The following is an 18,418-nucleotide window of genomic DNA, read 5'->3' as shown; positions in this document are numbered from 1 at the left end:
AATATGACAGATGTCATCACAGCAAGTGTCACCCTCCTAGGGCAAACTGTCACTGGACACAGGGACAACTCTCAAGACAGGTGTCTGGTCACATTAGTGTCATGGTCCAAAAGCAAGCCTGACCGAAACGGGACTCTTCATTCATGGCTTAGCAACAGACCGTCCTTCACCTCAGAATGACCAAACGTGCTCTGCAACTAAACCCTTTGTTGTTGTTGTGTTTTGGTTTTGGTTTTTTGGAGACAGGTTTTCTCTGTATTGTTTTGGAGGCTGTCCTGGAACTCACTCTGTAGACGAGGCTGGCAATTAAACCATTTTTAATCAGTCAGTGTGGAAGGATTTCTGTTGAGCTAACCGTGGGCAGGGGAAGCCCTGAGGAAGAAGCCGCTGCTGTTTCCTGCTCCCGACCCTGTGTGATGCCTCCATAGGAAGTGAGGGGCTTGGCCTGATTCCTGTCCCCATCCTCCTGCAGACACTACAGACGCCCTTAGCTGCGCTCAGGGTGGCCGAGGGCGACTCAAGATGCTCAACCAGAAAAAAATATTAGAGGCATTTAAAATAGAAGCTGGGACACAAAATTTTCAAAGGCATCTGCCCAAAAAAAAAAAATCTCAGAACTGGTGGTCTTGTAGTCTACAGCTGTTTCTTATTAATTTAAAAACTCCAAATTTCATGTGGGGGAGGATTTGTGGGGCATATTGCCAAGTGGCAGAGAAGTTAAGATGGATGAGTGCAAAGAAGCTTTTGACTTTAGCGCGTACAGTCAGGTGTGAGCGAGCAGAAGGACCGGGGAGGCTTTTACTCGGTGGTGACTTGGTTTCTCTGCCAGGCAGGAATATCAACACACAGAGGGTCAAGTTAATTTGGCTAATCTCTGGGTACTCAGGAACTGAAGGATTAATGAGCTCTTGGTAGGAATCTGCTGTCATCTGTGGTAAAATGCACAGCCCTCAATGAACTATGGACACAAAGAATTCCACCAGGTGGATGGAGTTGGTGTGCCTTCACCAGCAGTGAAATGTTAGAAAAATTCTAATTTAGACACAGGAATAAGACACCCTAAAGGTCTGCGGCCCAAGCCAATGTGAGAAGTCAAGAAAAAGAAGTGTGTAAAAACGTCAGCAATAAAAGAATTTTGTCAAGAAAGTAGAAACACACACACAATTCCTTATTCATTGAAATGCCGTGGAAAATGGGTCCCCATTTGTAATAGTAAGAAATAAACCATGCAAAGCAAGAGGTATGTAAAGACATGTGCATAATGAAAGACCTTAATAGAAGTAACTCAGAATTTTACTGAATATTGTCAAAATGCTGATCTATCTGCAATTGACCTGTCGATGCAATGATTTCCCTATCAAAAGGTTCTGCAGGCATACTTTATCGCCGTAGACAGAATGCCTCTACACATTCATATGAAAGAAAACACAGAAGTACAAACATGTTTTCAAAAGGGCATCAGCCAAGAGAGGGGAGTTTCCCTTCTTGATGTGAAAGTTCTAGGCTAAGATAATTAAGCTGCAACAACAGTGTCATGGAAACCAGAGCACAGAGAACGGACGCAGCTGGGTGCACACACAAGAGACTTTATTGATGATCGAAATCAATTGCAAAGAAATGGGAATAGTAGGTTTGTCACTGAATGGTGAGCACAACTGGTTGTCCACTCAGAGAAACATAAGCCTCGATTCCTTACACAACCAACTGAAAAACTTGTATGGAGCTTACAAAGACCAAAATGGAAAAAATATATAGAATTATTGGGATGCATAGACTTTTTTTTTTTTTTTGGTTTTACGAGACAAGGTTTCTCTGTATTGTTTTGGAGGCTGTCAGTCCAGCCTGGCCTCGAACTCACAGAGATCCGTCTGCCTCTGCCTCCCGAGTGCTGGGATTAAAGGCGTGCGCCACCACCACCCGGCGGGATGCATAGACTTTTACACTGTTTATTTAAAAAACCAAACAGGTAGAAAGGCAAAATTTAGAAACAGTAAAGAGAAACACTGCTGATCTATGTACAAAAATACAACGCTCTAGACGGAAAGTTAAGAGAAGTAATAATAATAATAAAAAAATCGCCACATTTCTGGCAAAGGATCAGAGTGTATGAGAAGTGCCAGTGCTGAGATACAAAATGCCGACACGGTGGTGGGCGATTTCCAAACAAACTGTGGGTGATTCACAAAAAAAAGTCAGCAACAGTGTAGGGGGAGGAAGAGAATGAGGAAGAGGAGGGAAGGAGGGAGGGCAGGCGAGTTAGTAAGTTAGTCAGTTAGTAAGTTAGCAAGCAAGTTAGTTAGCTAGCTTACCCCTAGTGGTAATAGCCAGGAAAACAAGGATATGCCTGGAAAGGATGAAAAGAAAACCAATGTGAAGAAATAGGTAGGAATTCTATATGCTGTTGGTGACGGAAAAGTAGAGAGAGCATTGTATTAACTGTCACAGAGATGGTGGAAGGTCGCTCAATGCCACCAGGCAGGGCTTTATTCTGTAAATCATTAACATGAATACTGCTAAGAAACAAAGTTGCCTCACTGAGAGGGATAGACATCTTTTCCCCCATGTGCTTGCTCGAGAGGCCAAACATGTCAACAAATTCAGCCAAGACTCTTGGAAACAAAGATCAGCCTGGAGTCCTTGGGACTTCTCCTTGTCTCTGGAGCAGTGCATGCCTGGGGGCCAAGGATAGAGGCCCCTGCTCTGTGTGGGTGAGCGGCCACAGCCTCCTTTCTCTCTATGTGGACACCCATGACAGTTCACAGACAAGCCCTATGTACAGGGTCAGGCATGATTAGAATCAGAGCTGAACACACATGCAGGGTCACACGCAAACCCAGTGAAACTCAGATGTAGCTGAACCAAAAACCATTTAGGCTGGAGTCATATGTAGAAGGGAGAGTCTTCAGATCGTGAGCAATAAACATCAACTGGAGAGCAAGCGGGAGTTGTCCGTGAGTTATTACAGGGAAGTCGGCTTGCGGAGCACAGCGGGGCTCTGCAGTGGCAGGTCTGAGAGGTGGTGGTGTGATGTGCCTGGCGCTAGGCCCCAGGCACATAGTTTGCAACTGTGCCTGAGCCTGAGAGACCAGACAGGCCATTACATGCCAGAGTTCTGGCTATTCCATTCTCCACAAAAGAAGTAACAAAGAAAGAGAAAAAAAAGAGAGAAAGAAAATCTGCCAGGCATGGTGACTCACATCTGTAACCCAAGTGCTTCAGAGGCTAAGGTGAGGGGTTTGCCCCAGAGTCACCCTGACATGACAGCAAGTTATCAACTCTTACAATCACACAGCAGCCTTGTAACTACTTCAAATATACTCCAAGACAGCACTCGGGAGGCAGAGGCAGGCAGATCTCTGCGAGTTTGAAACCAGCCTGGTCTACACTGCAAGTTCTAGGCCAACCAAGGCTTCACAGAGAGACTCTGCCTCAAAAACAAAACAAACAAAAAAACCAAACAACAATAACAAAAACAAAAAAAATATTTTTAGAAATTCATATTAGGAGGCTACACTCTAGCTAACATTAGGTGCCACAAGAAACACACAGTTTGATTACTTAGCTGCATTTCCAAAGTGCCTTCCTACACATCCAAAACTCTGAGTACATAAAACCAAATAAAAATCAAACAAGCCACTCGCCCTCAACAGTGACGATCAATCACTTCAATGGTTATTATACCATTTGGCCACTCCCTCACATATAAGCTACAATTCTGAGGAAATGCTTTCTATCCCTAAGAGTTAATGTAAGATGCCACATTTTTTGTTTTTTTTTTAGACCCCTGGCTCTCTGGAAGAGAAGAAGTTTTCAGTCTTGTACGGACATGGAGCAGCTCCAAGGCTTGGGAATCAGTCTTGGCACCCACACAGCCTCAGTTCTGTAACTACGTACCTTCCTAAGCCCTGGGATGCTCTCAGAAAAAGCGCCCAGTAGGGCCAACAACACAATTTCACCTCCCACCCAGACGTAAGATCCTGCTTGCATGTGAAATCCCACATTACTATACACTACGGGAAAGGGCTGGGGGAATGTCACTTGGGTAGTGAGGGATGTTCTCGGTGGTGCTGCTTGAGTTTTCCTTTCTCGACAGGTCCTGCCACCCTTTAGCCCCAAATAAACACACAAAGACTTACATCACTAAACTGGTGGCTGGTGGCCAGGGCTTCATATTGGCTAGCTCTGTCTTAATTATTAACCCATGTCTATAAATCTATGCATTCCCACATGGTCATGGCTTACCAGAGAATGCCTGGGCCTGCTAACTCCTTTGATGGCTACACGGGCATCTCCTCCCATGCCCCCTGCCTCTCTCCCCAGCATTTTCCTCTCGTCTCCCAGCCCTGCCTATCTCCCTGCCTCTATTGGCCAAACGGTGTTTTATTTGCCAACCGATAAGAGAAACATTATATACAAAGGGACACCCCCCACACACACATCAGGGCTTCACCAGATACTTCACAGTGTCTGGTACCCAGGAGGGATTCTGAGGCCCTGACTATCCCTGGGCTGACTGAACAGGCTGCAGGCGCAATCATGGAGCCTTCCGTGGGACCACAGTCTTCTAGATTCCTGGCTGCCACCTGTCCCTGTCAGCGTCTCTCTGTCCTCTCCCTGGAGTGCTCGGCTCAGGCACGAGTCCTTGAGGTTGACCTCTGTCCATTCATCACTTACTTCCCACCTACATCGAGAAGGACTTGCAGATGCTGCTGGAGCAGGGGTTGGGGTGTTGAAACCACTGACCAGAAGGCTCAAAAAAGGGCCTTGCTGGGATCTGAGCACTCAAACAGATGTGGCCGAGAACAGGGCACAGAGGTCTCGCTTCCTAAAGACACAATCGCACATGGAGAACCGGAAGGAGACCCACGGCCTGACTGACTGCTTTGGGCTGGCCTCCCATAACGCCCTGCTCTGTGCCAGGTACTGTTGTGGAATGTTAGTTTAGGATGCGTTGCGTCCGTTCATGTTGTAGAGTGCTTATTTGTTTAGTGGTACAGAGATGTGTTTGCATTCTTTTCTGCTGCATTTGTTTAGCTCTGCAAAGCTGTGCTACTTGGCCTGTCTAAAACACCTGGCTGGTCTAACAAACAGCTCACCAGCCAACATCTAGAGAGGAGGGGATAGTCAGGGTTGCCAGGCAGAGAGGATAAACAGAGGGAGACATCTAGGCTGGAGAGAAAAAAGAGGAGGAGGGATGAGGAAAGGAGAAAGAGAGGAGGATGCCAGGGGCCAGGTCACTTGGCCACACAGCCAGCCACAGAGTAAGAAGGAGAGAAAGGTTTATAGAATAAAGGAAGGTAAAATGCCCAGAGGCAAGATGTAGCTAAAGAGAAAAGCTGGCCAGAAACAAGCCAAGCTACAGCCCCAGGGCAGAAAAGGGAAACTCTCTCCAGTAGCTAACTCGGGGAAAGCTGGATAGCCACATCCAGTAAAAAGTCCTGCCAAATGCATGAACACTAAAATCAGTAAATATAGGTCGCCACTCACCAGGGAAATGCGAGCCTGGGTGGCATCAGAGCCTCATGCCCGGCAGCAGATGAGGAAGCCAGAGGGAGGGCAAAGACCTGGTGTGCGCCTGCTTGGCACGGGAACGGGTGGGGAGGGAGAGCTCTGCTCAGCGTCTGTGGGAAGGCAGTGACAGTGCTAGCTCAGCCCCTTCGCAGCCACTCTTTGCCCCTGAATTGGGAGAGGTTCCCACTGTGACTGGACAGGCCCGATCTCCAGGATGCACACTCATCAGTTCCAGGAGGCCTCTTCCTGATGCACCGTCACGCACAGGCAGGATAACGAGGGTGTGCCCCACGCTTGTACGCTGGCACAGGTGAAGGAGTCATCCACCCGGGTAGCTTACACCGGGCCCAGAAAGCACTGCAAGTCTGTGCAAAGCTAGCCTGGATGGGTGAGAACGCCTGGAACCCTGCCCCAGACATCGCCACCATGTCACAAAGAGGACAGCAGCTTGCTTTCGAAAACAAGGGGACACGAAGGTAGCTCTTGATGGTTTCAGTCGCCTGCTTAAAACCAGAGAGGGGCAGACAACTTCCTCCCTGAACGTGTGGGGACATCTCGCAGAAATGCAGATTGCAAGTTTTTGCAGACTAGAGTTCCCAGTGCCTCCTAGACCGATTAGAGGCTGTAAAGCCCAATGGTGGCACTCAGGAACTACTACCCGCAAACGCGCACGTCCCGGGAGGACATTACCAGCCTCCATGTTTTATTTTTGTGACAGGCTCTCATGTAGCCCAGGCTGGTCTCAGACTCCGGTGACTCTGAACTCCCGATCTCTCACCGCTGCCTCCCAGCTCTGGGATCCCAGGTATGCGTCAGAGCTACAGCTCGGTGAACTCTCTATCAGAGTGTCAGCAGGGTTGTGTGTGGAAATTGAGGGGCTGCTAAAATGTCATCGCAATGCCCAGGACCCAGACCAGGGAACACGTTAACAACGGGCCGGGACCGTGACACTTTAAACTACTTGGGTTCAAAACTTGCTATGATGCACCAGGCAATCAACACAGACTGACAGAATGGAAGAGGGAGTCTAGAAATAGACCCTCACGTTTGTGATCATCTGATCTTCAACAACTGCCAAGCTAACTGGAGGAAAAGGAAAACTCTCTCTAGCAGCTAACTCTGGGAAAGCTGGAGAGCCATAGCCAGTAAAAAGTCCTGCCAAATACATGTGAAATTGCCTATCTCATCACGGACCGCTGACACACACACAAAAGCTAAGGCTGACATTTCTTGTAAGGTCACAGGTAAAAAAAAATCCTATGATCTTGTTAAGCAAAGATTTCTTAACTATTATACCAAGGGCATGATCTATAAAAGAATTGATTTGATTGTCATTGCTAAATTCCTTCTCCCTTAAAAAGAAAGATCTGCCAGAGACAAAGAAAAATGTAGCAAGGATAAGAAAAAACCAGAGGTAGATATTGGGGTTCGATCTGAAGATCAGAGAAGCAAAACAACCAAGCCATCAGAGAGCTCTCACCTCTGCCAAGGCTGGGGAGATCCTGTCCTCACTGTGACTGGAGACTGAATGACAGAAAGCTGGGTACTGAATGCCCAGCTCCTATCTTACATCTCTCTCTAGTGCTGGGATTAAAGGCGTGAGCTCTGTTTCTTTTTCAGACTGATTCACTCCCATGTAGCCCTGGGTGACCTTGAACTCGAAGAGATCCGTCTGCCTCTGTCTCCTGAGTCCTGGGATTAAAGGTGCATGCCACCACTGCCCAGCTTCTACGGCTATGGCTGGTTTTGCATTCTGACATCCACTGGCTTTATTAGATCATAAACAATATATCACCACAGAGAAACATTTGCAAAGTCATGTATCTGAAAAGTGATTTGCATCCAGAGCATATACATAAATCTGGCGACGCGTTGACAGTAAGCCAATCAAGCCTTGTTAAACAGTGGGAAAAAATAGGAAGGACCAACTCAACAGGCACTGACCTGCATGCATGAAGGCTTGCGTCAACCCCAGCATCACCAAAAATAGGGGAGGGGGGACACCAAGCCAAAACAAACAAATGACTACCAACCAAACTGACGATGACAACAAAGCCCAAAGAACTGTACTGACCACGATGACAATGATGACGGCGAGGTAGGAGTCAAACCCAAAGCCTGTGTGTTAGTCAGGCGCCCTGCGGCTGGGCATAACCCAGCCCCCTGCCCCTCAGAGGCTTAAACAAAGAGACAAATGAATGTCTAATAGGCATACAGAAGTATTTTGAACACTGTTTAGTCATAGTAAATAAAATGAAAACCATTAGTCATATTCTAACATTGTAATAGCTACATCCCTGGAGAGGCGACTGTGGGACATGGGGACAGTGGGACCTTCGCAGCCGCCCATGGCAGTGCGGAGCGGCGTGCCTCCCTTGGAAACCTCCTCGGTAGTCATGCCACGCGACAAGGTACTTCCCACTGCTACCCCGCGTTGAAGTAGAATAAAGGCCGACGTCGACGTGAGAGTGTGCAGCTCTGTGCTCTTGACCCCAAGTCCCAGAGCGTTATGATCCCAACAACCCCAACTAGTCAGAAGCTGAGTGAGTTACAATATAAGAGCAGGTGCTCCTCAGCAATAAGCGTACACCCAGTGGCCCGCATGAACTGGAACCACTTCCTCGTAAGTGAACGGAGGAGCCAGACATTTGTAAGAAACCCTATCAAAGGCAGGACCAAAGAAAGAGGAAGCAGATCTGAGGTTGCCGAGCACAGGGAGGGGCGGGGGACTGCAGCAGCCGAGCTGTCGGTCTGGGGCCGTGAGAAAGTTCTAGGGACCTCATTGTCTTACGCTGTGGGGTTGTTACACAACTCAACCATAATCGAGAGCTACATTGCGGTGAGTACAATTTACGACATGCTCTTTCTCTGTCAGTAAAGGCGCATGAATGAAGAGGGTGGGGAGGCAGACGGCCTGGCTGGGAAGGCGGCATGAAGCTATCCCATTCACAGTCAGAGTGAGGCTCGTGGGCGTTCAGCCCTGCTTCAAGGTCCAGCTTACCCTGGAAAGCTGTAGGAAGAGATTCTTCTCCAGAATAAAGTACTCCCGTGTACACAGGAGGCTAGATGCACAGACCCAACACTGTGAGTCCAGCAGTGGAATGAAGACTTTCCAATAATCTGAAAGCTTACCTGTCTAATTATTATGTCTTTATCATCATTCTCCTTTTGAAGGAGAAAGTCAACAGTAGACAGATTAGGTAACTTGAAGCTATAAAGGGAACCTGGGTTACTGCTTCAACCTGACTTAAGAGAAACAGGTTGACAGATGGCGGATAGACACAGTTCCTTTAGGAACAAACAGGATTCCCATTGTAAAAAGTGAAGTCTTCTAGAGCTGAAGTTTGCATCCAGAGTCTGCTAAGGCTAAAAGACAAATGAGGTCATCTTTGAAAGTTTAATTTTGTCCTCCTGCTTCTACGTGTTAAAAGGACTTTACCATGTAGTCTACACACAACAAAACAAGTCACCACTCTAAATAAAACACCGAATCTTTTAAATCTACTACACCCAATATGTTTTCTTCTCTTTTGCAAAAAGACCTTAGAGATGTTCTAGATTCACGGCAAAGTGAGAAGAAGCAAGAATTCCCGTATGCCCTAACTCCTGTTACCCTGCCCCCCCCCCCCGCTTGGTTATCCACAGTGCACGCCCAGCTGTTGTGTTTGCTTCAACAGACGGCCTACATTGACAGGAGTATCACCCGGACCCACGGTTCACAGGGGTCACTCTTGGCGTCTGTGCGTTCTGCAGGTCTCGTCAGGTTTCTAAAGAGGTGTAGCCCTCGCGATAGTCTCATACAGAATGATAGTCTCACTCCCTTAAAAGCTGTGAGTGTTGGGCCCAGTACTTTTACTCGCCATGGGTAACTTTCACAGTGTGGGATGCTACGATCCTAAACCTCTGTCAGCACCCTACACTGTTTGAGTTTGTCCTTTGTCTCAAACTCACCCCTGTCAGAAGCAAAGTGTCCTTTCTTCAGACCAGGAACAGATAACACGGGCTCAGCGTAATCCTCACATCCCTGACTTCAGGAAAGTTATAAAGAAATACAAGTTTGGAGGGTGACTGGAGGCCAGAGGGTGAGCTATGGAATGCCCTGGGGTGGTGACTTAATTTGGTGTACCCAGAAAAGACTTCTGGTACTGAGTCGCTGCAGCTGACGCTATAGCTTGTTGGATCCTTTCTTACTTCTCATCAGGAAAATGCCATGCATTTTCACATGTTGGATTGCGCCCCCTTATAAAGGGGAGGGGAGGGAGGAAACTTAGAAAGTACACCCCCATGCTTTCTTTAGGGAGAGTTATGCTTTTATTTAAGTCAAAATCCCTTCTTGACCTTTTGCACGGTCTGAGAATTGCGTACCGATCGAGTGTACACGAAGTTTCACACACACGATTCGCTCTGAACCCAATACTCACCCAGGAGAAAGCACACAGTCCGTACCCAGAGATGCTTCGTGAATCAGGGCGGCCCCTTCTGTTGTTGACTGTAGCCCTGTACGCTGGCTCAGCCTGTGGAGTTTGCAGCAGCCGAAGCTAACCCCTCTCACGACTGCATCTTATTTCTTTGTGCACGTCTACGATATTTTATTTAACCTTCCTATTCCTGATGGACACTTGGGTGGTTTAAAGTTTTGGGCTCTTCTGAAAGCTGAGGCAGGCTCCTGCCTCTGTCTTTTAGTGAATTCTAGCCACATGCTAGCTAACTGCATGCATCCACAGCAGAAGGAAGAAGGCATGCGTGAAGACCTGGGGTGACGCTGTCAAACCATTGCCCATGTGAATTTGCTTTCTATCGCCATTTTAATCTGAGAGGAATTTGGGGGGATTAAAGGAAGAAGAATCATATTAAGAGTGCTTTGCCAGATGGATCCCCAAAGTGTTTTTTTTCCTAACCCCAGTAGACTGAGTGATCTTTTATGAGATGGTCTCTCAGTAAAATCACTGGTTTAATCCCATCAGGTAGCCATTATCCCGGGACCTCCACAGCCTGCCGCCGAGCCAGTTTCTGCCCTCCCTTCATCCTCCTTCTGTTGCTAGCATCCTTTGAACTGGATGAAATACAAATGACTCCCATTTTCAATCCCTAAATTGACAAAATCAGCATGCAAAAGTAGCAATGCCTGGGTCACGTGGTATCAGTGTTTGCCACGGAGCCTCAAAAGCGTGTTCCAATTCAGGACACGGTGCACCAGAAGGAAATGCCTGTGTGTGTGTGTGTGTGTGTGTGTGTGTGTGTGTGTGTGTGTGTGTGCGCGCGCGCGCATGCCTGTGTGTGTGCGCGCGCATGCCTGCGTGCGTGCGTGCGTGCGTGTGCGTGTGTGTGTGTGTGTGTGTGTGTGTGTGTGTGTGTGTTGGGGAGGTGGGGAGGACAAGGAGTGTCTGAGGACTCTAGAAGCTTCTAAAGGCTCTAGTGTTGCCCTATTGTAGACCTTCAGCAACATTTCCAGTACCTATTTTATTAATTAATTACTATTTACTTATTTTTTTATTGGGACCCAGTCTTATTGGTGGTTTGGTGGGGTCACCTCATGCTATGTGGGCTAGGCTGGCCTTGAACTCAGAGATCTGCCTGCCTCTGCTTCCTGAGTGCTGGGATTAAAGATGTGAGCCAACCACCCATGATGGTTACTTTTATGGCTAACAACAGTCTTTGCGTTTGTTCCGTGGTGGAGAGTTTTAGAAAGTATGTTCCTATTTCCCCTACCCAACACACGTTCATATCCCTACCATGGGTTAGAAGAGGTCTCCAAAGTTACAGAGCTAGTAACACAGCTAGTAGGGATGACAATGATGGTGGTGATGGTGATGGTGGTGGTGGTGATGGTGATGATAGCCCTCTATCCCCTCAAGGCCCTGCCAACATGACTGGACTCAGGACTAGGACTCACATCATCAGAAGTCTTTTTAATCTTCCATAAATTACCACCAGGGAACACAGAAGTTAACTATTCAGGTAAGGGATGGCTAATGACCTCTGGAAGTCTATGCCTTCAAAGATGCCTTCTCACTTAGAGACATTGTTTAACGGCATTACAAAGGCGAGGATCCCAGACGCTGAGGTCTCCTGAACAGGGGATCAGTGGTTAATTTTAGATTTAATGTCCTAAATCTGTCTATCTGTCAATATCAAGGATGGAGAAGGGGGGATGGAGGCTTAAGAACTCTGTTAGGATGGGAACTAGGTGCGGTGGTGCACGCCTACAGCCATACTTGGGAGGTCAGGGTCATCACTGGCTAAATATGAGCTCAGGGCCAGGCCGAGGTGTGGTTAATGAAAACCTGAGAGAGAGAGAGAGAGAGAGAGAGAGAGAGAGAGAGAGAGAGAGAGAGAGACAGAGAGAGAGACAGAGAGAGAGAGAGAGACAGAGAGAGACAGACAGAAAGAGACACAGAGACAGACAGAGACAGAGAGACAGAGACAGAGAGACAGACAGAGACAGAGAGCAAGCCCAGGACTACACCATTTATCCTGCTTAGCCTGCCTAGTCCTATGGAAGTATCTCATTCTACTAAAAACTGTCTGTCCCATCATGCTAAAATGTTGTCAAAGTATTCATTCCACTTAGCTTGCTAGGTTTCCTCATATATAAAAGGAATGCTAATTATTTATTAATAAGTTATAAATTCACCTTTGAATAATATGACAGAAGGAAACTAGACTGCAAAGCACCTGGTGGCTGACCTGTGGATATTTTTCTTCTAAACACTCAAACTCTGAGATTAGCTTTATTCATTCATTTATGTTGAGACAGGGTCTTACTGTGTAACCCTGGGTGGCCTGGCACTCATTACATAGACCAGGATGGCCTTGAACTCACAGAGCTCTACCTGCCTCTGCCTCCTGACTGCTGGGAGTAAAGGCGTGTGATGAAATGAACACAAATGTGATCTTCTAAAGGGGTCTCTTCAGGGAATTGCACTGATGGAAGAAAGCTTTGGAGTCCAAGGCAATGTTGCTGTGGACACTGTCCCCTGGAGCTCTGTTTGTAGTGAATATGAGTGGGGTTCCAGGGAGGGGACCATGATGACCTCAGTAGGCTTCTTTTCTAATTCTGACACTACCCTACATTCAAGGCCAAAGGTTTCATCTCCTTTGCTTCTTTTAAAACTACAGATAAATCCTTAAACCCTGGCACACCTGAAAAGGTGGACTTCTTAAAACTGAAAATATTGAAACTTGTCATACAATGTGCAGTTAAATTGGTGGCCCTGATTCAGTCTAATGACTGGGTGTGGGCCTCTGTTTGTCAACGGATTTTCTTTGCCAAGCTGCTATCTCAAAAGCACATTCCAATTCTGTGAAATCCATGTTGTAAGCTTTCTCCCAGGGATCACAAATGTCTCCATCCACCCTCATCTTTTTCCTCTCTACTCTACCCAACTTTAAGGTCTTCATAGCAACCAAACTCTCCATAGTGCTGCCTGGGCTCTGGAGCCGTGTGATACCTTCCAAGGTATTTCCATTAAAACCATTCCACTAAGCTATCTGGAGTGCAGGGACAGATGGGTTCAGCTCTTGGCTGGTTACAGAATACTATCAGACTAAAAATATTTTGTCTTCGTCCCCAGAGTTGGAGGAGCCTTCAGGGTGGGAACCAAGGCCGGAGAGTCGCAAAAACACGGCTTGCTTGTAAAAACATCCTCTCCCATTGTGACTGGATCTCATCCCCTTTCACAAACAACCTGCCTGCCCGCACTGTGCAGATTCCATGGTTTCCCTGGGAGCGGGAGGGGGCTCCCAGCAGCCACCGGATATCAGTCCCGATTGTCAGAGTGAAGAAATAACAGTGGGGAAAGTGGATCTGAAGAAGGGAGGGGTTGGGTGGCAGGCTTTAGGACCCTGGGAGCTCCTTGGTGATGCCCCACGTAGCAGTACATGCAAAGCTAAGCAGGGTTCACCTTTGGACGGCGATGGAAGCATCTCTGCACCCTACAGGTAGAGTTCTTCTCATCTCCTAGCCCCGCCTGTGCTTCCTGTCTGGCTATTGGCCAAGCAGTGTTTTATTCATCAACCAATAAGAGAAACATAGATACAGGAGGGCATCCCCCACCGTCTCCTCATTTCTGTCTAAATAAAAAGAAGGTAATTTTAACATAGTAAAACTATATATATACATACAAAACAGTCACCAAGTAAGAACTATAGTCAACAATATTTAGCCCATTAACATTTGGCAAAATTCAAAGAAAATATTCTATCATCTATCCTATCTTTGTGAGTCTAGAGTCTTATATGTAACATCTTTTATCATAATCAAGGAAAGCCATAACCATAACCATCTGTCTTCAAGTCCACTCCATCGAAGACCTCAGAAGGACAGTATATAAAGTCTAGAATTGAGAGAGAGGCTGAGAGTCACGACTCACCCTCTTCTGAACAGTGGGGGGGTGAGGGGTGGGTGCTGTTCAGCCCCAGGTCGCCTGGATTCCTGCCCCAGGCCATGGCAATGAAGCCAAGATAAGCGGGGAGTGCTGTGTGAGTGGCTAACCCGCCCTCCACCTGCTACAACAGACTCCGCTCAAAGGCAGGAGACGGTGGGGGGTGGGGGGCCTTCCCAGATGGGGGGGCAGCGGGATGCGGAGACCCAGAGGACAGCCCACGTCAGTCACATCACGGGCCAGTGCTCTTGAGGACTCTCTGGCTTCTGTTTCGTGTGGTGGCCTAGCTCTGCGCCTACAGGCAAGAAACCACCCAGCTGCTGAGGCATCACTTCCTGGTGGGGTCAGAGGTGCTCGGTCAACACCAGCGACTGCCCCCTGACACAAAGGTGGTGGATGGCCACCAAAGGAGCTGCCCCGCGGGAAATACAGGTGAGGCCTTGGGGGGTGACTCCCCACCACTCAGCACCCTGGATCTAGAGGCCCCCTCCCATGGGACATTTTAGTTCTGACTTCTGTGGCACCCCACGATGCTGTAACATTCCTTCCACTTGTGTGTGTGTGGGGGGGGGAACACGCCGCTAACACGCTAACACGGGCTGCTGCAGAGGACGGCCACAATGGTGAAGGAAGAGACCACAGAATCAAAAAGCCTCGGGTGACAGGGTGAGAGAGCTTGGGCTTGGCACTGACTGCCTCTATTCCTTAGGCTTGTTTGCAGCATCTGGTAGCTGAGCTGGAAACCCAAGAAAACCTTCTAGCTCCACAATCCCATGTCCATGGGAAACGGTAACATTAATAGACGGTGCGAGTTGGCATCTATGCTGGTAGCTAATGCAAATGAAGTAAGCTCACACTACGACCATGGGGTGAGTTCTTTACACGGCCACTGAGTCAGTGGCTGCATCGTCTGGTTGAAAAATCTCAGGTGTCACACACTAATGCCAGTAGTGACTGCTGACATTTAAACCTGTTCCTCAGTCTAAGAGGTGTTCTCAAGGGTGTCTCTTTACTGTGGTTTTGATAGAAATGCCCCTCATAGGCTCCTGTGTTTGAAATTCGGTTCCCAGCGGCTGCTGCTGCTGCTTTGGAAATTTTTAGGAGGCAGAGACTTTTTGAATGAAGTGCGTCACTAGGGAGGGAAGGGCTTTGAGGTTGAATAGTCTGGCCCCACTTCCTGTTCTGTTTCCTGTGTGTCGATGAAATACGATCAGTCAGCTTCCTGCTCCCGTCACTGGGCCATCTCTGCTCTCTGCAACGCCTTGCTCGCCATGATGGACTCTATGTCCTAGAACTCTATGCCAAAATAAGCCCTTTCTCGTTTAAGTAACTTTGGCGGGGGGGGGGGCATTATTCTAATCACAACAGAAAAGAAGTTAATACATGCCTCATTGGAGGCTCGTGGAAACTCCGCTTGGTGAGGACAGCAGGAACCCACCACGTCCCCATTTTCTAGATGGGCAAGCGGAGGCTCTGAGATTGCTGTCTTCGTGACGGTGGAGAATCAGTTCTCAAGGAGAATACCCACAGGAACTCAGGGGAGTAAGATGGGGACATAGCTACAAACCTCATAACCTGGAGACACTAAAGGGGTGAAAACCAGGACTATGTAATCACGTTTACAAAGCATGGCATGGACGCAGAGTATGGAGGGGCCATGTGATACACGCACGTCAACCCCTGGCAGTCACCAGGGCTCTGGACAGTGTTCTTTGTGATCCTTGTGTGCCCAAGCAGCAATGGTGCATTCTCTGGTGAGGTGATGGGGGCCCTGGATCCTTTGTTGACCTGATCAGAAACCAGGCTCCCATCATTTCTGCCTCCCCACATTCTTCTCCATCCGGTCCTCGGGTCAGCGCACATGCCTAGCCAAGACCCCACCTGTGACCACAAGCAACAGTGCCAGGTTTCTCACAGTCTTCCAGAGGCACTCCCGACTCTGAAGCAATGGGCTGATTTTTATTAATTTCCACATGGGTCCCAATACTGTGTGGATAAAGAGTATGGGGCACTCGGTCTGTTGACTCCATTTGTATCCCTGAGCATGGTCACCTCTGGAGAACACTCCTCACTCCCAGATGAGAGATCAGCTGTCTGCATGCCCCTTTCTGCGGAATCCAGAGTCCTCTCTCTGCCAAAGGCTGGCAATAGTGCCGCCCCTCTCATGATCAAATCATCTCTAGTGGACAGATGCTCTCCCAGTGTCCTCCTGGAGAACGGAGGTCTGGAAGCGCCCCATCGTGTTAGTCCATTTCCTTCTGTCTAATTAGAACACAAAAGCTGTTGCTGCTTCCTTGCTGCAGGCCAGCCATGCTGAGAGCAGGATGACTCTAGTGAGCCTTGCTGGAGGGGAGCGGCTCATTCTAAAAGGAATGAGTCTATTAAAGGCAGAGGCTTGAATGAAAGGATCCGCTGATGTCATCCGGAGAGGAGGAGAACCAGAACCGGTGACTGAAGGAAAGCAACTATGTTATCATCTAAAGCAATGTGTGTTGTGTCTACTATGAATAAGCTAGCCATAAGCTGTATGGTGCAGCAATCTGTTGTGTATGCCCTCTGGGGACCATAGGCTGGTCAGCCTGCCTGCCTGCCTGCCTGTCTGCATTCCTATCTGCCTGTCTATCTATGCCTGTGCCTGCCTGCCTGCATAGAAGCCAGGGCCTTTCAGCTGGAACCTTACTCACCTCTGCTTCCTCCATATGTAGAGTAGTAAGTGTGCAGGAAGCTCTGGGTGAGGGAAAGAGCCTGTCCCGAGTCGGGAGGACCTGACGAGGGGCCAGGGAGATGTCTCAGTAGACACTTTGGACTCTGACATCCACCTGTAACATGTGTCCCTTACCTTGGCAAGAGGTGGGAACGGTGGTTAACCGTGACTGGAGAGTCAGGGAGGGCTCTGCAGAAATGTGTCCTATGACATGAAACTTAGAGGGCAGAATTCTGCTTCTCTGATGGTATATGCCGCAACTCATGCATTTCCCCGTCACTTGCCTCATAGGTGCTCCTCCTACCCATCTCCCCTTCCCTCAGCAAACCAGACCACACCAAACCCCAAAACCCGATGTTTGAGGACCCTATCGGATACTTCTACAACTAAAGCTACATTTCTATGTAATTTCTTTCCTTTTTTAGACCTCTGACTTACAAACATGATACATTTTGTTAGAAAGAAACTTAAAAAGAGTGAATATCACTCTTCCATTGAAAAAGGGTGTAAAAAGCAGCCATCTTTAGAGACAAATGTGATGTCCCCAACTCATACTCTCATGACTTCCAATAGGAAGAAAGAAGTTTTATTTTAGAGTAGGTGAGTATTCTATCACCTCTTAAATCAAGCAAAAATAATTGTCGTTTAAAAAGAAAAGGAAAAAACCCTCTGGCAGGCAATGTCTGGTCTTTGCTTAATATTTCACACTCCATTTATTTCCAGCTGGTTTATACCATCATGGCAATTTCAAGTCGATACACTTTGGTTCACCCCTTCCTACAGTAAATGACCAACAATTAAAGGCCAGCTTGGTCTGCATACTGGCTTGAATCCAAAGCCCCTCTCTCTCATTTTGGTGGCTTGTAAGAGCAAAGGGCAGCCCAGGCTAGCCAGGGGTTGGAAGAATTGTTAAACAAGGACTTAGTAGCTCCTCCCCAGTCCAGAGTGTCAACATTTGTAACTGATTTTTCTGCGAACAATGAAGAACCCAAAGCTACCAAGAAATGTATCCTTTGTGGGGAGGGGGCAGGGAGAGGGAGCGGGTTCAGGCATGCCTTGGTAGATCCTAGTCAGCTATTAGATGTGCTCTTGTCATGGTACAAATCTGCAAGAGAGCGGTGTTTGAAAACGGCCTCCTCCTACGATACCCCCCCTGAGACTAGCTGGGCTCCTGGGTGTTCACATCCCCTGCTGGTGAGCTTCTCAGGAGGCTTTCCTGAAGCTGATCACAGTTGACTGGGTGAATAAAAGTGTTCCCTGATATTGGCTAAAGGCAAACACAATTAATAAGTGAAATGAATACTTTGAATTTTGAATTGGTCATTTAAATTTTTTGTTTTTAATTATGTATATGTGTGTGGGGAGAGGGGTATATGTATGTAAGTGCAGGTGCCCACAGAGGCCAGAAGAGGGCGTCGGGTGCCCTGAAATTGCAGTGATGAAGTTAAAAGCCACGTGATGGGTACTGGAAACTGCTCGTGCTCCTGTGAGAACAGCACGTCCTTTCTCATAACCACCGGGCCTCTCCAGGCTCTTGAATGAACTTTTAAAAATCAAAGAATGTCTTTATAATGTCTTTATAGGTGACTACAGAAAACATACAAAAGCACTCTCAAAATACCTGAAAGTGGGTTTCCTACTTAGCAATATTTAAGACTAAGTCTATACATTAAGGCTCTCCTGCTGAGAAGTTTAAAAGGTTCGATTTGAAAAGAAAACAAGAGATGGAAAGGGCTTGCCGATAAGGTCTGTCACCCCTGCCACTGAGGTCCGTCTGTTACACCGGTCACCCAGGTCTGTCCATCTGCCCTGTCACCGA

The 18,418-nt window shown here is 47.8% G+C and overlaps 1 protein-coding gene across 1 annotated transcript in view; it reads right to left on the bottom strand.

The window, feature by feature from the left end:
* Ablim1 (actin binding LIM protein 1) overlaps window positions 1-18,418 on the bottom strand; it is a 144,365-nt gene that overhangs the window by 47,392 nt on the left and 78,555 nt on the right.

The sequence above is a fragment of the Mesocricetus auratus genome, unplaced genomic scaffold, assembly GCF_017639785.1.
Source record: "Mesocricetus auratus isolate SY011 unplaced genomic scaffold, BCM_Maur_2.0 Super-Scaffold_4256, whole genome shotgun sequence".
Classification (NCBI taxonomy): Eukaryota; Metazoa; Chordata; class Mammalia; order Rodentia; family Cricetidae; genus Mesocricetus; species Mesocricetus auratus.
This window is presented reverse-complemented; position numbering and strand designations above follow the sequence as displayed.